Below are 25,784 nucleotides of genomic sequence, written 5' to 3'. Positions count from 1 at the left end.
CCCTGATCTGCAGTCTACCTAGATATCTGGCATTCAGTAAAATAAACACAACTAAATATGTACCTCAATGTATGTGAAGGTGTTCATGGGAGTTTAGTCTTAAAGCCAGGAAATAGACCACATCCACTTCATGCATGTGACAATTGCAATTATCATCTCACTCACTTACTTCATACACATACCCATGTCAGAGGAATTCTATCGGACAAAGAGATACAAGAATGCGCCTTCATGGTCGTGCGTGTTTGTGGGATATGAGTGGAATACTTTTGAACGCTTTGTCCCATGTGTGTCCTTTTGTCAAGTAGAGATCCACCAATAATCCTGTAGGACACGTTTTGGTCCACAATATGGTGAAGCCCGTAGGATTCCTATGGGAAGTTTTTGTCAGGGACAGGCCATACAGAATCAGATAAACACTAAGTATATGAACTTCACTCTGGCCAACAGAGTGGCCTAAAGCTCTGTATTGGATGTTCTCATACAAGCCTGTTTAGCATGGGTTAATTGACTCACAGCGATCAAGCAAATGGGTCCTTGTGCGTGGGCCAATCCAGCTAAGACTTGATTACAATGATCAGTGGATGGAATCCCTGGAGACTCATGAACAGACAATACACAGACATTGTGATTTGTCACTTGTCAAATAGTATAAATTATAATCATGGTTTTGTTATTAACGATGAGGAGAAAATTGGAATGATTTTTAATGGCCTTAATGAAACAGGTACATGAAATGAAACCCAAGGTTGTCATTGTTGAAAGTACCACCGCTCAATCATTTCAAAATTGTCGAGCATTCATTACACTAATTAATCTTTCTAATTACTCTAATTGGCTTGTCTGTGTGCATTGTCTCTGATACGGTTTAAAAAAACAGTCTCCAGTAAGTGTGTTGATCAGCTTCCTGTCATATCAGTGTCGTGTCCTTATAGACGTCATTCAACAGTGTCACGCGCCCTGTAGAGGTGTAACGTGCCGGGTGAAGTGTGTGTTGACGTCCTCCGCAGGATGATGTGGCATATTAAACTGAAGTAGATGTACAATGTAGCAATTAACAATACGGGCTTCTTTTGTCAGTGTGATTATTAAATTAGATTGCTGGAATTCCTGGAAACAAAGTCCAGTTTTGCCATGATACATGGCATCTAGGGACTCAGAGATTTAATAGCAATGAGGGATATAGTCTGCTAGGTGTATTGTATAGTGTTTGTGATAACTGGCAACTCCAAATGTTAGACATTAAGGTTGAACACATGGTGGAAATACTTACAGACAAAATTTGGTGTTAAATGTGTATTGTAACACAGGGAGTCTATAGTTGCTGGGATGTTTGATTCCAAGTGGACTCATACAGCTTTAAAGCTGTATGAGTCCACTTGGAATCAAACATCCCAATTCATCAATTGATACTGTGTTTAGAATTTAAAGGTATACGGTCACCTGTTTTTTAATAGCCAATCACAGATTTTACGCGGGTGGCCGCTCTTTAAAAAGGGCGCCTCCACTCGACCAGCCATGGCATACTTAGCAGCGTCGTCTGCATGTTCTTTGACGTATCAAATATGGAGGACCGACAGCTACAGGTCTTACGGGCTAGTACAGGGGTATGCTAAGCCCCACGCCCTTTACCATATATGGAATATGCAAATTTATGGTGATCGTGTACCTTTAAGATTTATTCTCTGTAGAACAAATAACAAGGATTAAAGACAGTAGGCAGAGGTACATGCTTGCAGTGGTCTGGCAATGTGAAATTAAATGTGCTATGACTTTTCACCCTGTATGTGACATTTATGCAAATTGTGGATGAAGTCCTGTTCATATATTCAATATTTCAAATTCATAACTTTAACATTTTATTGCTTGAAACCTTAGTTTTTTACTCTGATTTAGCAACAGGTATATAAAGACAAATAAATGAATGAATAAATCAATAAAAAACAAATGAATTCATACATTTAATAGGGCTCTGCATTTTCAAACTCTGTATTGGTGGAGTTGCCCTGCGTCTTGAATGTATATTGAGCCAATCAGTGTGGTCCATGCCTCCATTTGATGTCTTAATTGAACCAAATCTGATTTGAACCCTGATGGAAAAAGAAGAAAGACATGCTCTGTAGTAAACATAAGGGGAAAAGGACATATATTTTCTTTCAGTAAATGAAAATGGTGAAGCAATCAATGACAACGTCCAGGAAAAGTTGGTAGATTTGTCTCACTAGAGAGTGTTCTTCATACATGTATGTATGTATCGATTTTTAACAAGTTTGACAAAGGCCAATTTTTCAAAGATCATGAAAGTAATGTTTCAACCCCGAACTAAATTGATGAGGTACAAGTAGCAAGACTGTTTTAATTACGGAACTGCATCTCATTCTACTAATTCACAAGCTAACAAAGAGAAATTTCAAAACTGTCGCAACAGGAATTGTCACATCCCGCTGTGACAGCTGTAAATAACCAGTTTTTTCCTATTCATGTGATGGTATGTTTACTATTAGGGAAAGTAAATTCACCATCAATTCCTCTTTGCTTCTCTTTTAAGTACCCTGTTCAAATCCAATTTGAAATGGAAAGTTACAATTAATCGGGAAATTCTTGTTGAGATGAGATGTAAAAAGGTATATGATAAAACTCAAATTAATGATTTCCTTTATTGTATAGCGTTTTTTCCCCTTCATTTTTAGCGTTTTATTCAAATGCTAAAGGTCAATACTTGACCACGCAATCATGTGTCGAAATGACAAAATTGAGGAAGAATGGATGGTTTCAAAGAAGGCTCTGAAGCTTGATATAGCTCTGATGTGAAACTGTTCTGAGGAGTCTACATAGGAAAGCCCTTGACCATCCATAGTGCTACACGATTTCAAATGCATCAAAACCCCCCAGTTTGATTCGGAAAAGCACAAGTGATGAACATCCAATCTTCAGAACTCACAAGTCACAGTACCTTCTTATTGCAAACTCCTACAAAATGTCCGAGCTTTTGTATTGACTTTGCACAATCTGTACGTACAGTTGCCTGGTGGAATATTGACTTACATGAATGGTATCAAAATGAAATGCTTTAAAAAATGATACGAAAAAATGCCACTGTTAGATGTGTTCATCAACAAATTTACCATGATTTCATGGATGTGATCATGTCATGGTTAAACACACAAGTATAACCCTGCCTCTTTGTAAAAGTCATCTGTGATCCATTTGTCAGGAGATAAAGTACAGATTTGTCGCAAGTTGTGAAAATCAAAAGAGACTGAGTATTGTGTAAAACTAACTTTGAAAAAGAGGCAACGGTTCTGTTACAAACATTTGTCTTTCGTGCATTTTTAGCTGTTAACGTATCACTTGTTTTGGTTTTATATCACTGCATTGTCTTCCATCAAAGATCTCACTAGCTTCTAAAGTAACTACTAAACTTTTGTCTCTTTCTGAATGTCACTCTACTGGAAATTCCTTTGTGCTATACCTTGTAAAGTAATATCATCTTTCCCATTTTCATCTCTGCAAATGAAATACTTAAAGCTCCCATTGTCTCATATTATTGGCAATTCAGATTGTATTTGGTAGTGTTCATGGCTGCAAATTAGAGCATTGTTCACGGTATAAAATTTGAATTCAGGAAAAATAATCAAATGTTCCCGTACAGTTACAATTTCCTTTCAGATCCATTTCCTGCAATTGAAAAATGACTTTTTCCATCTTTAGGAAATATATTATTCACCACCTTGCCTGATTTATCAAAAGAAACATAGTGCTAATAGACACACGGGGTGAGAACGAATTCCAAGATGCAATTAATTAACCATTAATGTGGAAAATGGAGACTTAACAATCGTTATTTTATCAGATATAATGCTATGCAGCCGTGAATTTCAAACGGAGCCCTCGCCTATTTTCGTGTTATTTGAATGCAACTTTGAAGTCAGATTCAATGAGTAACAACTCTAAGTTGATTATGTATTTAGGGATGAAGAGGGCGATTTACATAAGGGAAACGATGAAAGAGAGATAGGAAACAATGATAATGTTTTATCCTGATGATTCGTATTTCACATGGTCCGTTGTTGTTTGTTCCAATTACACGTGTCATAATGATTGATCTGGGCCCAATCAGAGTGACACAGAAAATGAAGAGTTGTCTTATCGCTTTCCAGCTGACTGCTCTCATCATTAGCTAGCAGAGGCTCACAGCGGCACTGGCTGTCCATTAATGCTGCTGTCTGCGGAATAGGCCTGTCTCAACAGCTGCCGATCAATCTGGTGCCCGGCGTCTCTAGACAACAAAAGTGATTTCATAACTGTCAGAGTCAATCTCGGAAATCAGCCAGAAATGAAAACGGAATGTGCAGTGCAGTATGGCTGTGTAATCAAGATTTATAATAAACTTTGTCAAGCGAATACTGGTTTGCCTCAATAAGTTTCACAACACAGTAATATTCTATATAGAATGCTACTAGTCTATACTTGTGTATCAGTACTGTATGTGAATGTGAATGAAATCAAAATCAAAGTTGCAAATTCTCATGTATTTCAGTTTATTATTGACATTATCAATTCTTCTATAAAATGTCATGTGATACATTTACAATTTCTTGAGCACATCAATGCAGATGCACTCAATTTATTTTTAGAAAGGAGCAGGGAAGTTTCATGTACCATAGTATGTACTGATTTTACCGTATAAAATGAAAAGGTAATATATCAAAAGTTCTTTTTCTGAAAAAAGTTGCCAGAACTGTTAAAATTTCACCATGAGTTGTTCAACGTATTCACCTTATCAGACGTGTCCTGAAACTGAACGCCCTATACAGAGTGGATATTCAGATGTTTCGTCTAAACTTTACAGTGCGACTGAAAAGAAAGAAAGAAAGAAAGAGAATTTAAAGGGATATTTTGTATGAATGTTCAATAAAGAGACGATATGACGCAATTCAGTTCTTAGGCTAGCTCATACAGTATTAGTTATCGATGGATTCAGTTGACCATGGTTCAAACATCACAGCTAAACACATCTTGCTTTTGATAGATTGCTCCCTGTACAGATCAAAAGAACAGCCACACTCTGTAACTTACTAAATGGATTGTACGATGCGGGTCTAGATTCCATACAGTGAGATACAAGTGCATGTACATAGGTGTAAGATTTTGAAGAACAGCTCAAGACTGATGGATAAAGGTGTCACAGGTTTATACATTACACAGGATATACTTTAAAGATTATACCTCTATATGATAGTTTGAGATCAAACTAGATTTGAAGATTGCTGACAAGACTAATGCAAAGGTTATTAAGGACTCAGTGAATTCAGTGATTATTGGATGGGACTGAATTCAGCGTTAACTGGATGGAACTGAATTAAGTGGTTATTGGATGGATTCAGTGGTTATTGGATAGGACTGAATTCTGTTGTTATTGGATGGGACTGAATTCTGTGGTTACTGGATGGGACTGAATTCTGTGGTTATTGGATGGGACTGAATTCTGTGGTTATTGGATGGGACTGAATTCTGTGGTTATTGGATGGGACTGAATTCTGTGCTTACTGGATGGGACTGAATTCTGTGGTTATTGGATGGGACTGAATTCTGTGGTTATTGGATGGGACTGAATTCTGTGGTTATTGGATGGGACTGAATTCTGTGCTTATTGGATGGGACTGAATTCTGTGGTTATTGGATGGGACTGAATTCTGTGGTTATTGGATGGGACTGAATTCTGTGGTTATTGGATGGGACTGAATTCTGTGGTTATTGGATGGGACTGAATTCTGTGGTTATTGGATGGGACTGAATTCAGTGGTTATTGGATGGGACTGAATTCTGTGGTTATTGGATGGGACTGAATTCTGTGGTTATTGGATGGGACTGAATTCTGTGCTTACTGGATGGGACTGAATTCTGTGCTTACTGGATGGGACTGAATTCAGTGGTTATTGGATGGGACTGAATTCTGTGGTTACTGGATGGGACTGAATTCTGTGCTTACTGGATGGGACTGAATTCTGTGCTTACTGGATGGGACTGAATTCTGTGGTTATTGGATGGGACTGAATTCTATGCTTACTGGATGGGACTGAATTCTGTGGTTATTGGATGGGACTGAATTCTGCATTTACTGGATGGGACTGAATTCTGTGGTTATTGGATGGGACTGAATTCTGTGCTTATTGGATGGGACTGAATTCTGTGCTTACTGGATGGGACTGAATTCTGTGGTTATTGGATGGGACTGAATTCTGTGGTTATTGGATGGGACTGAATTAAGTGGTTATTGGATGGATTCAGAGGTTATTAGATAGGACTGAATTGTGTGTTTACTGGATGGGACTGAATTCTGTGGTTATTGGATGGGACTGAATTCTGTGGTTATTGGATGGGACTGAATTCTGTGGTTATTGGATGGGACTGAATTCAGTGGTTATTGGATGGGACTGAATTCTGTGGTTATTGGATGGGACTGAATTCTGTGGTTATTGGATGGGACTGAATTCTGTGGTTATTGGATGGGACTGAATTCAGTGGTTATTGGATGGGACTGAATTCTGTGGTTATTGGATGGGACTGAATTCAGTGGTTATTGGATGGGACTGAATTCTGTGGTTATTGGATGGAACTGAATTCTGAAGATAGTTCGCAGTCATTGGATGGGAACAAATTCAGCCGTTGTCAGATGGAAACTAATTCAGTTGTTATACGCTGGCCTATATTTATTATAATAGTTGATGGTATGAAATTTGGAACGATCAAAGAAGATAATGGTTATGGCACATGAAATCTAATTAAAGTTGCAGGGTATATATATATATATACTCGTTGAAGAATTCAGAGAGTACGTATCATAAGTTAAATAAGCTAATGTCTGATTGCAGGATCTTTTAAAACTCTAGAAAACAATATAATGTATCAGGTAGGTGCCAACCATATGGAATTAAGTTATTTTATATGAAAGTATTTTGAGTATAGTAGAAGTAAAATATGTAGTTTTTATACACGCTGTAGTTCTGTACGTGTTGTGTTCCGTATTACAAGACATTTTCCAGCTGAATACGACAGCCACGCAAGATTTCCTAAAGTCTTTTATAATTAAGCAACCCCATAAAGTAGTCTATTAATGATGGGAAACATTTCATAAAAAGGTGGAGAGACAAGAAGAGAACTATTATAGTGACTTATGGCTATAAACTCTATCTGGATGGTTTTGTTGATATAGGCACCCAGACCCGTACTTCATCATGATGTCAAAATTGGCCCTATAAGATCAGTTACTATAAAACGTACAAAAAAAGGGTATTTTCTTTTATTAAACTCTTGTTTGAACCCAGTGAACATCTTCCATTCAACAATACTTTACATGGATGGAAAGACAAACCAAATAGGAATGACATGAATGATCAAAGTAAAAAATGTGTCTCCTGCAACAATTGAGAGCCAAACGGTATTTGAACGCTTCATGGAAAGTGATACACAAATGCTGGTAGTGAATTTGTTGAAAACGGAGCCGAAGCGCAATTAAATAAAGAGGAATGTCGGATAAGAAATAAATTCATGATTAACGTAACAAAACGGTGAAAATACGGGTAGAGTCTGGTTGTTAAGTGCATTCCCTGTTTGCATGGTATTGTTCTATCACGTAGCAACTCTTACACGGTGATCTGGCATCAATATCAAACACTCAACATCCCTTTAGGGATCAGTGTTTTGACTCTTGGCAAACAAAACGTTAGAGATATTTATAAAACTTGTGACAGATGTTATTTGTCATCAAAATTTCATCAAAAGAAGTTTTTAACAACAGGCGGGTGTTTTTTTAAAGGTAAGCATACAATTTTGGCTAAAACGTTTAGTTAAAAAAACGAGAAGAAAAAACAGCTCAACCAGTAGAATGTCCAATAGGGTTTGTGTATTCATCGCAGTGTACATGTATGATGATCCACACAAAGACAAATATCTTTTCTTCTGTTTTAGAATTCAAGTAAAGTTTTGTACTCTACCAAAAGTGTACACCAAAGATCATGCTGATCTGCTATCAATGAACTGTACATCCAGACATTCTGGGATTGTCTTTCTCTTCTCAGCCAAAGTTCTACCAAAGAAGCTCAAAGTGACATCAGCGATGCTTTCTTTCACAACTACACAAAGGATGTGGAGACTAATCAACAGGTGGTTTGAGTCATAAACTTTTTATAAGATGAAAGATCACATGACCCATGAACAAAGCAATGCTTGGCTCCAGGATGCTTGGGCCCATGGTATCAATATCTTATGCTGGCCTAACTGCCGGTATGTATATTGTGAGTGCATGGGTTTTTATTGGTGTCCTTCACAAAAATAGGTAATTGTCGGATAATATGTGAATGATTCAGAACAGAATTTCAGATCAACAAAATATTGTACCGTATAATATTGTGCATTAACCCTTTGAGCACCAAAGTCAATATACCCCAGTCCATATTTTTCAGATTTTTGTCAAAATTTTGATAACAAACTTTAGCCAATGAACTGTGATGTCCATTTGGTCCAAAATTATCAAAAAATTACAGAAAAAATCATAAAAATTTGAAAAAGTGTCGCACTCAACTTTTGATGGGAACAATTACAGCACTCAAAGGTTTAATGAAAAAGCCACATTATGTTGAGTACATTTGAAGAATGAAGTTAATGTGAGCTGAAAAATTTTTATATTCTGAATTGATTGAGTAGATGATTGGGCAAGAAGTCAACATGACCCTCCACCATGTGGCTTGTTGACAGTGTTGTCTGATCAATACAGATATCAGTGAATAGAAAGAGAGGTATCTTTACTGTGTCTTCAAAATGGTGCCACCTTTTCGGATGCCTCAAAAATTCTTCCCATCACTGAAAAATGAAATTAGTCCTAATTCAATAATTATTGTTTGTGTACTGGAGAGTTCAATGCAGTCAAAACAGGAAACAACGTAAAATTGTCAAAAATATTTATATTAGTCTTTGTCGGTCTAATGTGATGGGAATCTCTTTCATCCATATTTTCTTGAGTTATTCTGTCACTGCCAAACATAATAGCTAAAAACTAACAAAATCTGATTAACCTTTTATAGTGGATGAGCCACAGGTTGCTGTTTACATTTTAGAGTGGTTGTCATGATAATAAATGATTAAATGTCATTTGACAAATAAAACAACAAAATCCTATATTCTGCCCCACATTTTTGCATAGCACCCATGATTTTCATGTCGCAGTTTTTCAATCATTTGCAGATTCTGCCACTCAACACCAGTATCACGTCCTTAATAACTTTTTTATCCCACCGGATTTTTCACCATTTTGCCCCCTTTTTTTCTGTAAATATCATCAATTTGTGGCAAAGTTGAAATTGTCTGAGCTTCCAATGCATTTTTAATTTCCTTCCTGTCCGCAATACAGCAATCTGGTAACATTACTACCGATTAATAACTCAAACTACACTACGGCAGTTTTTGTTCTCGTCCACTCGTACGGAGCATGATCACTGAACTGTGCGAGTTCATCTGACATTAATTTTCCAAATGTATTTACTCACTTCACCTTCTTCCTAGTTTCTATTTGTTATTGCTGATGAGAGCGTTTTATTAAAAAAGTCACAGTTCTGCTTCAAGGATCTGTCCCGCAGACAAATTAACAAAAAAAAAATTCTTTGTATATCAGCATCAACACTTGTCCCAGATCATCTGAATGGCATTGTACATTCACCTGGGATTCAGCTAGCCATTGACAAAAGCTGGATTTTTCTCATATGAAAAATAAAAGAAATGTGCTTATTTCTCATCTGTCCAATTATCAGACATAATATTGCTTTAAGAGCAGGGCAAACAATCTAGTCATATTATCAGTTTGGTAGGTCAGGATACATGACGGTCGTAATTTTTGAAAGAAGGTAAAAGCTACAATTGCTTAACTACTAAGATTTACTAACACTTTGTAGTTGTCTTTCATTTGTGTTGTGTTTTTCTCTCTCTGTCTTCATTGACGTGATGAATCAAACCTGAGCTCAGCAACTAGTAATACTTGTACTGTGCAATAGATGAGCCATTGAGATAGTCCGGATCAGACAACCAATGAAAAATGGGGTTCGTTCTGTCTTCTCGAAGTGACATATCTGCAGTTCTTGTCAAATTTGAATTTATTACAGTTTAATATAGCCATACATGTAGATAACAATAATACCCATTGATCACTCTCTGAGTCTGGTTGTTTGTCTTCTATATCCACTGGTCTTTCTTGCAGCCACAATAGTTTTTCATCTAGTCAACTATCCAGTTTTGCCAGTAAACGAGCTTGTTTATAGCACTTCACATAAATTTTGAAAACAGCCTGTTTAAGAGAGTATAGTGCAGGCTATAGGCAACAAAGGCCGGGCCTATAAATGACATTTTCAACAAAAGCCAAAAATTATTGCCCTGCTCCACCATATTGTTCATGAGCAATTTCTACAATCTAAGCCAATGTCAAAAGACACAATAGAGTAATGTCTCTGTCAATGTGTTTCAACAACAGGGGAGAAATAAATAGCAATTCAGGTCATATACTGGTAGTGAGTGTAATAAATGACAAGGATTAACGAGGTTTAGAGGAGGAGACATGTCTTTCAAAGCATTGTACGTGCATATATGATGTGAAGTGCCCAGTGTGTATTGGCAAAGTTTTGGATAGCATAGGTATATGATTTAGGGACGACTGTAAAAATTAACTGTTTCTACCATATCTTCAATACATATGCTGGTGTATATCTATCTGTATGTAAGTTCACATACCAAGGTAAACTTGTAGAAATTAATGTATATTGCCACAGTTAAAATAAGGAATGCCTTGAAACTTTTCTTATGTAAATCATTTTCTTGTATGATCAAGGAAATCTGGAAAAAATCGGGGGTTGTTTGAAATATTGGATTAGAAAAATGGACCACCTATAAGATTTACTGAGATTTGAAAATCAAAATGGCTGCCATAAAATGCATCTGCTGCTGAATTTCCTCATTAATGATATTCATTTATGCAAAGTTTATTAATGAGCATTGTTTCAGTATGCAAATCAATCAGTGATGAGGCATTTTATCAATGGATAATGTATACTGGCCTCAAATTGTGCATTATGGGAAAAAATTAAATTTTCAATTTTTAACAAAAAACAGAGACTGAAAACTTCATTCACTCTGTATGGTTTATACTGAGTCCCCATGCACGAGCAGCAGACCATAAATGTATCATCAAAATTTGAGTGTTATAAAATCTGCCCCCACAGGTAGCAGGCTACAAAAAGTAAGTGTAAAATTCCCACAAACTGTCCTGTAGGCCCATACATACCCTACATATGCCAACAGATATCCTGATAAAATGCACAAAGTATATACATTTAAAACCGTACCCAAGGGAGTAAAACATTGGAAAACTGACTTTTTGTTCACATATAAAAAATCATTTCAGTAACGTATTCCCAAGAGACTGGAAGGGGGAATATACTCTACCGATGTAAAATTTAATGTACATGTCACCTCCGTACATGAATGAAGTAATTACAGGAAAAAATATCAAGAAAAGAGAGTGAATGTGGTTTCTAAAGATAGGGAGAGCATTGCTTGGTTGGCATGAGCAATCCTCCAAAATAACCCATGTCGTGTACGGACAAGTCGTGTTTATGAGATTTAAAAGGACAGCTTCATTGTATTCAAGAGTCTGGTCTGATCAAATCAAATGATGGTCGGAATAGCTGCCGACAAATAGCTTTTTAAGTGTTTTTAAAACTTTGCCCCGACAATGGCAGTTATTGGGTGATTGATGGTGTATATGTCCTTACGCTATTCAGTGTCAGTTTATGAAGTGAAAACTTCATCGCGTTGTCTCTCTTCAATCTCCTTTTTCACCATTATAACCATTGCCTTTTTACTCCAAACCTGTGCACATCTGTAATTTTTTTTCAGATTAACCCTTTGTGCGCCAAAGTCGGTTTTTGTCACCTTTATAAAATATACTCCAGTCAGATTTTTTTCAGATTTTTGCCAAAATTTTGATGAAAAACTGTAGCCAATGAAATGTGATGTCACTTTGGTCCAAAATTATCAAAAAAATTACAGAAAAATTCGTAAAAATTGGTAAAATGTTGCATTAAAATTTTGGTGAGAAAAATTACCGCGCTCAAAGGGTTAATATTTTTCTTTTTTGATTGCATCAAAACATTTCCGAGAATTGTGTTCATGTAAAATTAATTCACATGTGAATATCGTTTTGAGAAGTGTGATTACGCTGTGAAATGCTGCAGCTTTTTAGTGGCAGTACATCTACAGATAGCGTGAAATATACAAAGCTTGGAGGTGTCGCTCACGAGACAAAAAAGCAGAGTTAAAAGCCTCTAAAAATAAAAATAAAGGCTGACTCGTCTTTCCACTCTCTATTATTATAAAGTTTGTATACTCAGTGATTCTAAAAACCCGTCATGAGCGTATATGAGCAGTAAGATTTCTTGTCAAAACACATCGGACAAGAAACTTCAGAGGAAAAAAAAAGTATGTGGCTTGTCAGGATAGGGATTTTTACATGTATGGGGGATCATAGGGAACTTTACAAGGGAAAAAATATATGATGTGAGAATACATTGGTTTGAAATCTCAAAGAAACAGTACGTATGTACATTTAAAAACTTGCATGAGCTGTATTTATTGTTAGCTGTTAATGTAAGAGACTTTTACATAAAAAAGTAGTAAAACAAAACACAGAAGAAACGTCATGTTACTGTTAGTGATTATAAAACTTTTTTTGCCTTTCTACTCTTTACATCGTCAGATGCACAGTCAGTCTTTGACATAGCTGCTAGCTGTGCCTTTGGAAGAGCCAAGAATTTTCAAACATGATTTGTCTGAAGTCAGAAAAATACTCCGTCATCAACCTGTGAATGAATGAATGGTACGTTCACAATTCATTGCTGTGAGATTCAAACTTAGCCAATGCATATTTTTTAATAAAAAAAATAACAAACTGTGGTTTTGATTTTAAGACATGTAGCCTAAGTGGGCAGATTTCCTGTACTATTTTGCTAAATCTCTAAATCAGTGGATTTCATAAAACACGGAAAAGCTGCCACTAATCCCAAAAAAATGTTCCAACTCAGGCAGATAATCCAAGCCAATTTATCTAATCCGGTAATGTATGAGTAGTGGCAGGGTGTACATTAACTCATTTCTTATGTGACTAGCATACATTTCCACACAAAGTTCCATTGGTATGAAGTGAACCAGAAAGAAATATTATTAGTAACCATAACTTTACATTATCACATATGCATTCCCCAAGGGCCGGACTTTCTCACGTGGGACAAATTTAGCTTCTGTCGTAATTTTTCCCTCTCCGTGTTGATTCTCCTGCCGCACCGAAGTCCGGGGGAAATTTATATGCTTTGAAATTCCCTGGAAATTTGTCTGGAAATTTCATTAAGGCTTGCTGCTCCCTAAGGTAGACTTGGAAGAAGTTGGCTGGTCGGGATAATTTTTCCTGCAGATTATGATTTATTAGCATATGATTAGGAAATTCCTATCGGCAATTTACCAGAGTGAAGAAACAGACGCTAACATCAATGACCCCCAGGACTTGTGTATGAATCAACACGGCCTGGAAAAACCTAATCATTATAGCCAAATAATTGAGATTTGAATGACACACACTACGTATAGAGTCCCCCTCTCTTTTGTATTCCGTCTGGATTCACGATTTTATAGAACACATGTGACTATATCTATAAGTGCAATGATGTATGATATTCCGAGCACCTTGCCTCTCCACGGCTTATCGCATTTCCACTCAGTGCACACGGACCGTCAATGTAAACCCATAGCTATTATATATCACATTTCCGCTATGTCAAATCATATCGCCATACTTCCAGATTTGTCACAATCATGGCAGAAAATGACTGGAGATTAGATCCCACTGTGCAAGGATTTCATAACAGCCCTCAGGGTTTTTTCCGGGGAAAATTGAAACATAAACTACCCCAAGTCTCCAGCTTTATTATTTCATTTAATATGTTTAAATGATGGATCTGGTCACCCCGTTCTGTATATCCTATTAAGCCAGTCACTGGTTGTACACTTTCGGCGGTCTTTTGATAGCGGATCATAAAATCAACACAGCAAATAGGCGTCATTCGGTATGAAAACCCATACCTACGCAGCAGTGGTTCTAAAGCCCGCCAGAAGTGTAAAACCTATCAGGTACACTCCATGTGCTCATATTACAGTGTGCACAGAGTTTAATTTTCACTTCACTTCAACTGTCTAAACAATGCGGACATTAAATCTGGGATAATGGTGAAATCAAAAGCTGAAATTAATGAATCATATATTACCGATAATGAAACTAATAATAACTGCATGAGACGGTAATTATTATCAAGAAATTGATCAACTCCATCATAAAAACACTATATGTCAATTAGTAATGCGAAAAATATTGTGGGATGGAATTTTAAGTAGAGTAAGATAATGGTATTTGTAATTGAAAATGACTTTTAGGGCGAAATTCTTTTCTTGCGAGGCTGCAAGTTAGGGAATTGTTGTATGTGTGCAATTCCAACAGGAGAATTAAATGTGGTTGTTATCCAAGGATAAGGTTGGAAGTACTGTGACAAGACTTTATAACAGATCGTACTGAAGCATGGTCAAATTTGATTGCTCTATGGTGTGGTTTTGACAAAGCATTGAATTGTGATTGTGTATAGACGAGAGTCTAAACTGTTAATTGGATTTAAAAAAGCAAACTAAACATACGTTGAACACGTTTAAGTGTTTTTGGTTTTGACCTGTCATTGACAATGTCAAGGTGAGAGAACACTTCGGACCACTGCCAATGTGGTCTTTGATGAGATGCGTGTATAGAAAGAAGTCAATTTGTCACAGTTTACATATGGTGCTGTATAGCATTGACACAAAATAGAATGGCTTCATTGATGATTCCTTTGTGCAATGTATAATAAATGGTTTATTGTGTGGAAGCAAAAAAAATTAAAATTTCAAGCTACAAATTGATCAGTTCATGCACTGTGGCGATAAATTGGAAATGTTTGTAAAAGTTTGTAAACTCCTTATTGTGATGTACTAATGGTTAATATTTGACTAGTCAGATATACCGGTAGTTGTGATGAACAAAATCAAGGAAAAATTGTTGGATTTCGAGAGCAATCCTCAAAATTCAACATTTCTCTTCTCTTACTCATCTTGAGCCAATATACTCCAAAGGTCTGATATCATGCTTATTTGCTTATTTACAGATTTCTAGGGAGTTCACCAGTAGCAAGGTGCTCAATGCTGCAACCAACCTATACACTCAAAAGTATTCCAATAAAACTGTACTCCCTAGCTCACTTACGAGTGCAACTGACAAATGTTGAACCTTCAGACCTAAAAACTCACAGGGCTATCTGATAGCAAACTTCTCTGCAAATGCAAGCACTGTTTTATCAACTGCAAGCATTTTTTAACAATAATTACGACTTCAAATATGTACTTGGTACTCAAACTATATGTGTACAAGATGTCAGATAAAGATATTAAAACTTACACATTTCAAAAGTACCAGGTACTTGAATTCTTCAAACTGCCCTATTACAAGACATTTAAAGTGACTGTCTATTGATAGAGGGTAAAATGAAGCAAACAAGGTATTTGAAATGAATAGTTTCCAAAGGAAGTGAACTAAAGTGCTTACATGGAATATTTTGAAAGCTTGGGATATGTGTGTCATAAAATTATCAAATAAGCAACCTATAAAGATCGTCATCAAAGTGTACGTGCATATATTTCACCATATATCAAAGAAAGATGAATGGAAAACAGTTGTAAAAAAGTCAAGATTTTTATCCACAGTTGTTGCATCATGAACCAGGAAAACCCTTCTTTGTGGGAGAAACCCGACTGAGCGCCGGCTTTGTTGTGGTTTAAATTCAGTTACAGAAACAACATGCATGGTGACCATATTGGAATACAATGCCGCCTCCGGTATTGTTGCTGCCGGAAGAAAAACGCATTTCATCGACGCCTCTCTCAAAGAAATATGTCACAGTAGACAAATGATCTCACTTTGTTAGAATTTTTATGCATTTTGTCTAAAATAATGCATATTTGTTCACTCTTCATACACCTATATATTCTTTGTAATGCCAAGATAAATTGAATAACATATGTCCGGTATATTTTTACCCTTGGCAAACAGTTTGTGAGCAAAATCCCAAGACAGGAATTTATTTTTTAACTTTTTTGAATGTACATGGTGGTATGCGCTTTCTATTATTAAAGACACTCCTGTTTGTTTTTGTGGTTTTAGTTTTTTAGTGTTTGAAGAGCTGTTGAAACCTGATCCATATGCGAAAACAGTGAGATAGATTGTGCTGTCAAAACTTTCACGGTCATCCTGAGAAATGGCTTTTTCTGATGAAATATGTGTCTCTTCCATGGCCTTTAAAGTTTCTTAAAGTTAATTACAAATGTTCGTTTCATTTTGATTTCACATGGAATTTCAGAACTGTAAAATTATCAATCAGGAGGCTGCTTGATGAAGAAATCAATATCCTTTTCATATTTGCCACTCATCTGGTTGAAAAACATTGTTTGTTTTACCTATTAACTGTTTTATTGTCCCTAATTGCCTGCTCGGGTCATGTTGAAGGTCATGTTGAAGGCGTAGAAAATAAACATTGTTCACCAAAGAGAGTTACTTTGTCTGTATATCTAATGAATATGCATTGACACGTCAGATTGTTAATGGTACTTTCATGAGCAGTTTACAGGATGTATTTTTTTTTTTACTTTTCTTTACTTTTCTTTTCTGATTTCATGATTTCTGACCTATTGCCCCAAGTAGCGTGATTAGATTCATGTACAGAGAACAAGGGAAACTGAAAGTAAAAATTGCACAACAAATTATCTTGAAATATTCACAAAAATGTCATGAACTTGGTTATCAAGACTCTTCGTAATCAGGTTTCATTTTGGTTTGGCTGATTGTTGCATACTAAGTTTGCATGGGTCAGTTTTCATCATGGGAACTTGATAATGTTGTTATGTTACATTGTTTGTTTTTCAAGTTGAGTCTCACTAATTGATGTCTATTTGGAAACCTTTCAGTGTTTAATTATATGGTCATTAATCTTTAATGCACTCGGTATTGTTTTAATTGAGAACAAAAACAGCAAAGTTGCAAAGTAGTATGTCAAAGGAAAAGTCAATGAAAGTAACGGATGTTTCAATTCTGCATGACCAGTACCCTTCGAAGTTTTTGATACAACTGTCAACACGAAATAGTGTCAACAATTCCATTACCCAGACACCGAGTTCAGTTCTGTGTATAAGTGACGGCCTTGATTTGTGTCTGGTTAACCAACTGTAAGAGATTTGAACAATGAAAGTCCCATTGCACAAAAGGAATTTACATGAAGACGGCTTGTGCCCCTCATTGCAGACAGTCAATCAGACACTATACACTCTATATGGTGCATACAATACTTGTCATCTCTGAATTTTTTGTGATTGGAACAAGCAGGTCAAGAGCTTTAGCATGTATTTTTCATACGTTTCGTTTGCATTTGCTTACTTGTTTTTTGTTTTGTTTTGTTTTGTTGTTTTTGTAGAGAGTATTTGTCAACACTGATTTTTGTTGTGGTTGGAACAGGTCAACAAGGCAGAGTCTATTAAGTCTCACAGGGAAAGTCAAATGGGATCTCCACATATATGTACTGTCCTTAGTATAAGTTTGTACTGTGAGATGACGCCAAAAGTTATAAAATGTAGAAACACTATACACATACGTGTGCCAGTAGAAGTGTATAATGGATGGATTCTAATTCCAGTCATTCCTTTGCCACAAATGCAATACGGCAAAGTGAACACTAAAAATAATGTCAAGAACAGTGTTACAAATAAGTACAGATGATTTATGATAAATTATTATAACATGGTTTTGTGACAGAATTGACAGAATTTAGCCGTCGTAAGACTAAGAATCTAATGTGCCATATTACACATTGATCACTGTAATGGAATTATTTCATCTGGGATAGCCAATAGTGGCTGTACTTTTGGATGTTTTTGTTGTTTTGGGTTTTTTGGGTTTTTTTGCCATTTTCTAAAATATCTTCGGTGTGTAAAAAGATTGAGAACAAAAACTGGAATGTAAGTTGTATGATCAGGGTATACTCCTGGAAAATTCTTGAAAGCCATGGAATTTTAAATCCTCCTAGAAAGTCCTGGAAGTCCTTGAAAATAAAAATTGACCCTGGAAAGTCTGTGAAAATCGATAATTCGCCCACAATTTTCAAAAACGATGAGATGATCAGTCATGATATCATAAAAATGCTATGTAAATTAATATGGTATAGAATTGACAAAATGTATGTATCATGTCTCGAAAATGGCAATTTTGGTCTGAAGAGGTCACTGCGCAAGTTGCAGGAAAAGTCCTTGAAAGTCCTTCAAATTGTCAGCGACTTTGAGTGTATGGACCCTGCATGATAGTTTTGTGTTGTTTAGATTGTAATGATACCTCCCCAGTCAAAGATTGACTTTGGAATGTGTGTAATTTCAAACTGATGATTTTTCTGTGAAAGTTGAAATCTTGTTCCTAGTCATGGTTGATTATGAAATCAAAGTTGTCAAGAGCAGTGCCTGCGTCTTGTATTCTACTTACGCCATGATCATGACTGAATCAAACATCGCTGACAGAAGTTTATTAATTTTTAAATTAAGCAAATTTGATGTAATCTGTTCAGGAATGGGATCGTTTACAAGAAGAGTTAATTAACTTTGCTGATTGAAGTGATAGTATAATGGCTTTTTTCTGAATTTCAATTCAGTTATCACGGTTATTTATCATCCTCTTCATCTAATCCTTGAAAATGCGAGTCTGATGTCAAGACTATTTGCTTTGTGGCAGGTTTATGTGTTTAACCAAGACAATACATTGTCCCATATATGCTTTTCTTCAGGCAGACCACTAAATTAGCTGAAGATGAAGTTTGAAAGACTTAGCCTTGCTAATTTTGTTCATTTGAAACAGAAAATTTTATGAGACTGAAGAAATTATGGTGATATTATTTGTCAAAAAAAACTAAAACTTGCATTCAATTGATACACTTTAATCTGTCATCGAGGAATAAAACAAATTACAGGGCCAGTAACCGCAATTTGATGATTTTTTTTCGCTGTTTTGGTTTGTACAGTAACTGCAATTTCTTGTACTTCTTCCAAAGAATGTTGACATACACAGTGTTCAGCTTGTCAACTCAGTCTGTACATGTGTAAACTACATTGCTATTGTTGACAAGTGAATTCTGGTCTGGACTAGAATTCAGTTGTAGCAATAACAGTACATTTTACACATATACATGCTGAGTTCAGCTGAAAAAATCGTTGTTTCAATATGTTTTTTGGAGTAGAACAAGAACTTGTTGTTGACATATAAAATGATTATAGTGAAAAAATCAAAAGTTACAGCAACTTGCCCCTTAAAAGTCATTTATTTTAGTTTTTTGGTTCATAAACAATTTGAAATTGGTGATTAATAGGATCTTTCATTTACTGAGAACACTTTAAGTTTTATCATCAACTCAGATATAAATTCCTATTTTTTTTGCGTTTTTGTTTGTTTACCATGTCATCACCTGTACCAATCATTTCACCTTTTCACCTTTGGAATGACTTCCATCTATTTGTACATAACACATTTACTTTAAACACTATCTTTTGATACATTATCTGCCTTAGACAAGTTTTCAAAATGTGTATTCTCAAAAAATAATTTTCCCAATTTGAAAGAAGGACATATTCTGAATCAATTGCCTGCAAATTTGTTTGCGTAAAGGGAGTGTAAATTTGATTAGAAATATTATTCATTCAGCAATAGAAACACATTGACCACAGCAGATACAGTAAAGTAATTCTTCAAATCATTTGAAAATCAATTCATGAAGTCTTGAGTGTCAGTAGAATAAGCTACAGAAGATAGGTTGGTGAGAAAGAGGATTTTTTTATTGTGTCTACAAATTTGCCTGTGACCATACGACCCCTGAATTTCATGAATTATTCAAGAAATGGTCTACCCAAGTTGTGCTTAACCTGACAAGAAAGGTGAACAGCCACCTGATGGTCAGATCTGTCATTCAATGTCAAATAATAACTTTGCAATTTCCAAGGAAGTAAGTATTATGACACATGAAAAAAATAACCAAAACAGGAAATGCCATAATGGACTTGTGACCTTGGTAATATCTGTGGTTTATATTTATGAAATTCTTTGAGCCCAGTATTAAAGTGCACCCCCAGTGTCCAAATTAAGAAATGATAAGACAGTACAGACGTGCCTCACTGTATTGCAGACCGACAAATATCAATAAAATTCCAACATCTGTGTGTTTATTGTAGTACAGAAATCACAAAGGTTAGCTCCTCTGCCGTTACCATTTTTGATACATATCAAAAATCACTTCAAACCCTAACTTACCGATGGTCTGATGTGCAAATTTTCCAAAGTTATAGTTTGTGATATCATAGCTCAACACTGATCATATGTGAAATTTTGTTCTACATTGATACATTGCACCCTTGTGTAGACTTGATGATATAGTTCAGTGATGTATTATGGGTATACCAGTGATGTATTGTGGGTACCAGTGATGTATTATGGGTATACCAGTGATGCAGTATGTCTATTCATTGAACAGTGACAGTGTATATAGTTACCTTATCAATGATCAAATTCAGTATAGCAGTCTGATGCATGGACTGTAAAACTGAACAACCCCCGCAGCAGTGTGGTTTGATCCACTCCCTGTTGTTCTCAGCAGTGACATTGGACATCTGCACTGGGAAATGGAGGTGTGCAGGGTGAGAATGAGAAATGTTTTGACCATCCTGAAACTTAATTGTTTAAAATACTGAAAAACAATTTATGGGATATCTTCCAGAGAAATCCACATTGCGCTGTATGTTATTATGTACTAGTATTAATACAAGAATAATGTAAAAGTCTGATCGCTTTCAGTGCATGTTTTTTGTTCTGTAATTTAGAATAAGGAAAGTTTCTGAGGTTCAACATGAGTTGCATGCTTTGTTGTGCATTGAGGTTTTTTAGCGTCAGAAGTATACTTCTCATTTGGTTGGCAGATCACATGGCATACATGTCATATTCGTCAAATTTTATTGGTTTGCAGAGATCATGTGGTTCATAGGACAAGTTGTATGTATGTTGAAATAGGGAAACTTCTCGGTCTGTGTGATAAAAGCCCAGCTATCAGTGCATATTTCAGGATGAGCAAATTTCACAACTCAGGTCAAATACAGCAGGAACAGGGATTTTACTAAATATTTGAAAATACACACTTTTTTCACCAAATGTTGCTTTCATGAAATAAAAATCAAGAGACGCAAGACAAATATAATCATAGATTGTTGAACAAGGATACATTTGACCTCTACTTGAAAATTGTAATTGAGATAATAAATCATAACTCGTTCAAGGTAATACTGCTGCTTTGCCGTTTCTCTTGCCGTAACTCATGCTCATTAAGACGCTGACTTTATGTATACAGAAAATTAAACATAAATAATTCAACAAGTGATGATTTTTAGGGGTTGGACACCAGTATTAGTAATCAAGGGTGTTAATTAAAGGTTGAAAAATGGACACAAATAGGTTTGTTGATTAAAAATCTGCCACCATATTTTCATACATTTGCAAAAATGTGAATAACCAAATTGAAGCATTATATTTGAAATTTTCTACATGTAGCATATATGTACTGACTGTAAACTACCAAATTTACCAACAAAGCCTGACAATGAAGTGGTAATGTATTGTCATCAAAATTTAGAAAACTAGCAACACAGCCAGTTGTTTATTGAAAAGTCATTGTGCTTTACTCAAACAGACCTCAGTTCTTTGATGGGCATCTATATGAGAAAAATTTCATGGTATTTAAAGTCTAAATGTGATGTATACTCAGGACTTATATTTTATTTTGATACAGAGAAAGTAACATGGAACAGTCTTCTGGTACAATGGCACGGCGACATATCCCAACCTTTCTTTATAATAAGCGGAAAAATTTTGATTTTTATTCATTTTACTTTTTTAAACAAATTCTTGCATTTATTCCTTCAATCTGTTCCATTTGCACGGTTGTATTGGTTCTCTAAAACACGAGACCACACGCCAGCTGATGGTGACATTACCAGCAAAAGTGCCGTACTGGTAATATAGCCGACAACAAACAGTCTCACTCACAGATAATCCCATTGGAGACCTGCAATTCATCATTTTCCAACCCGCACGGCATTGTGGGTATGCACACACACGGAAACCAATCCGTCAGAGAAAGAACTCCAAAACAATTCCATGGAGGACCTTTTGTGCGCAACAAACTCGGCTGTCCCCAGGAAGGTGAAAAAAATTATATTTTTATAAGATTTCGCGATAGACTGGAAAGGCTGTTAATAGGTTGTAAGACTAGCAGGTGTGGGGAACGGACATTACAAGCTTTAGGTCAAGCTTCAATGGCTACAGATAATATCGTCAAATGAGAAAATGATTGACTGGTGAAGATTTGACTTCGCTTCACTGCACCCAATAAGTATCTATGACTCTTTTCAATTTTTTAATCTCCTTAGTGGTACCCATTATAAAGTAGCAAACTTTCCTCATCCTCTCTCCCTCAAAAAAAAAACACACGATATTTTAAGTATATCATGTTGCCCACTACGGTTGACCGGACACCTTTTCTTTTTAACTGCACGCCATTAAACTCCCCAAAATTGATATTAGAAAATGCTTATCGTCGCAGATTAAAGCCTCTGTTGGATATTCTAAAACTAATATCATAAAATAGATTTATTTAGCTTTGTGTACACAAAAGCTGTGTTTGTGAATAAATCATGGGTAGTTATGGCTGATAAAAATGGTGCTTGTCCTGGGCCTCCTAGCTACCTGCTGTGTTTTCCTGCCAATCCAAAAACTATTACAGCGATTCTAAAAAACACGGTTTGATGAGACTATGAACATTAAATATCCCTTTACCACTTTTGTTTTTCGTATCGTACCGTGCATTTTCGTCCTTCTACTGTTTTCATTGAATACCTTTCAAGGAACAAAACAAGATAGGGAAACTGATTGCCCGAGTAAAAGTTGAGACGTGTAAAGAAAATATGAAAGGAAGTATAAACTAGTAGATTTCTGTAAAATGAAGAATTGATAATTTTTTGTATTCTCTCAATTCAAATAATTGATATCACGGTTGTCAAGTTTTGAAGTTCACTCCTTGAATATTGCCTTATACATGTGCTATAATGTAGAGTTGCGAAAATTGTTAAATTTGATACTTTATTTTCAAATTGCCAGGCGTGAGCATTTGCCGTTATAATGCACAAAATCCTAGCCACGTACAGAAAATTGAAAAAATAACAGCTACAGAAGGCTTAGCAGACAGGCAAGTCTTGCATTTACCGGACAGCTGCACAGTACCTGTATGACATAAAATCAGGATCGAGTTGTCCTGTTTTTCAAACTCTGCACGAAGATGCCATTCTCCCCTAAGAAACACAAGGGAATAATTACATGAAATGCTAAAGCTAACTTGGCCTCGTTATTAATATTAATAATTTTTTTTTCATTTTCTAATAATCCATTATGGTTATATGATCACAGCAATTATATTTAAACACATAATTTATTGTCATGGTTGAGGATGTCGATTTATACATTAAAACATTGACACGATTGTCATGCTCTTGTGCAAACTCGTCAAAGTAATTGAAGATCATCAAATGGTTATCATTGTTGCGGCATCTTAGAGGGAAAAAAATGGTAATTTCTTCACTTCTTTAAAAAAAATATTGTAGCTGATGCATCATGGGTAATATATGTCACAAAGGCAGCCCATAGCAGACAAATGTTTGCATCTAGATTAACAATTTTCCCTCCCCAGTCAAAGTACTTCTCACATTGTTTTTTATCCTCCCTCCCCATTGTAATTCTAATCATGTCAACCCTCATTCACCTCAACCTTCCCCAAAAACCTAATCTGATAAATTGCTTTTACTTGCTCCATCCCACACAAGAAAACAACCATTCAGATTACCAGTAGCACACATTCAGCCTAAACCTTGACTTTCACTGTATTTAAACCGTGATCTATTGTCCCATAATGGACTTTGCATTCAGCATCATTGCACCCTTGTTATCCGCACAATTGAAGCTGATAGGGGAGGTACCGAATTCTGGTTGGGAAATGGGTTTTTACACATCATACAACACCAAAGGTTTTGAAACTGCTGTACCAGCAGGCCAGATCACAACCTTGCAGGTATCAATATGTGTGAATGAAGACTCCTATTGTTGCTAAATTTCAAGCAATTCAAGTTCATAACTGTAATCGGTGCTCAGAGAAAAATTGACATACTAATATTCTCAATTCTCGATAAATTTCACAAAACACTATATCTACGCAAGTATGTGTATGATACATATCCAGTATTTCTAATCCATTAAGGAATAACTTGAATTGGCTAGTGTACGTGCGTTGAAAGAATGATACACTTAGAGCTTACCAATGAATCTGAAACTATTTCTTTCTTAGACAGTAAATCTTACCCTATACTGAATGTCACTTATGCATGCAAGCTTAGGTTCTTTCTCTGTGAATGCAAGGTGCTTATAACCCCTATACAATCATAACCTGGTGACCCTGTTGGTGAGTGAACCCACCTCAGGGCCAGCCACTGTAGAATCAATTGCAATACACTTCCCAGATTCCAAGTAGCGTTTCCTTCCATTCAGTTCTCTGAACCTGTTCCTGTTCCTGTTAGCTTTGTATGTTTATCCATATGTAAAGGTAAACAGAGTTGACTTCCTGATGGAAAAAGGACCAATAACCTTCCAGGGGTAATGATCAACCGTTAAGAGCCACACTATGATATACTGTGTTTTCCCCTTCATGCAAAAAATTTGCAATTTTGTTAATATATATCCAACACTCAATATTCATATAGTGTGTGAAATTTAGGTTTTCTGTGTATATGAATACGAATACGAATATGAAACATGCACTAACTGTTTGTGTTATCGAATTGTAAATTTTAGAAAACCATATTTTTCACAGGAATTCAGTATCTCTATAATTTTGACAATGTGAAACAGAAACATGCAATTGACACATTGGCTATATTTTTGAAACTTACAATATCAATTCAGGAATAGAAATACGCTATGAGTCATATTCTGTTTTAGTAAGACTTTACTTTTCAAAATAAGGAGACAACAATACGAGTGCTTTTCATTGTGCCGGCACTTTATTGTAGTGTAATAAAAACAAGGAAAAGAAAATGTTTACAGATGATATTGACTCAATGAATGAGGACTTGGCCTCTTGCCAATATCATGGAACAGTACGTCAAAGTTTTGAAACAATTGCACCATGGGAAATGTCCCACCACCAGGATTTCCACATTCATATTTAAGAAAAGGCACAAAATTATAATTTGATCAGTTGGATAATGATCAAAAGTCTTTCTCTAATGACCATAATGATGTAGTCATTGATACATTGATTAGACTATTAGCCATCCAATCATACACCGGTGTGCCAATATTAGATTTTATGTACCCTCAGGTATGGTATATATTAAGTTTTATAGTTTCCCTCCAGGTCAATATACACACAATGTAGTGCACAGTTTAGACAAACACATGTGACCAACTTTAGTGCAATTAAGTGACATCAAGTATAAATTGA

General features: G+C 35.8%; 2 long non-coding RNA genes across 5 annotated transcripts in view; one reads left to right on the top strand and one right to left on the bottom strand.

Moving 5' to 3' along the window:
* LOC139114649 (uncharacterized) overlaps positions 1-25,784 on the bottom strand; it is a 67,477-nt gene that overhangs the window by 21,787 nt on the left and 19,906 nt on the right. Inside the window, exons 2-3 of the long non-coding RNA XR_011547916.1 lie at positions 4,780-4,857; positions 1,960-4,279 (exon numbers count right to left, since the gene is read on the bottom strand). This is a non-coding gene — a long non-coding RNA (uncharacterized lncRNA). The remainder of the gene's footprint in view (positions 1-1,959; positions 4,280-4,779; positions 4,858-25,784) is intronic.
* LOC139114648 (uncharacterized) overlaps positions 1-25,784 on the top strand; it is an 81,340-nt gene that overhangs the window by 42,631 nt on the left and 12,925 nt on the right. Inside the window, exons 6-7 of one of the 4 annotated variants that reach the window (XR_011547913.1) lie at positions 7,972-8,286; positions 12,800-12,919. The exons of 1 other annotated variant lie outside the window; for it this stretch is intronic. This is a non-coding gene — a long non-coding RNA (uncharacterized lncRNA). Of the gene's footprint in view, positions 1-7,971; positions 8,287-12,799; positions 12,920-15,278; positions 16,596-25,784 lie in introns of those variants that run through there. 2 more of the 4 variants (XR_011547914.1, XR_011547915.1) reach the window with 2 other exon arrangements.

This window comes from Ptychodera flava, chromosome 16, assembly GCF_041260155.1.
Source record: "Ptychodera flava strain L36383 chromosome 16, AS_Pfla_20210202, whole genome shotgun sequence".
In the NCBI taxonomy this organism is placed as follows: Eukaryota; Metazoa; Hemichordata; class Enteropneusta; family Ptychoderidae; genus Ptychodera; species Ptychodera flava.
This window is presented reverse-complemented; position numbering and strand designations above follow the sequence as displayed.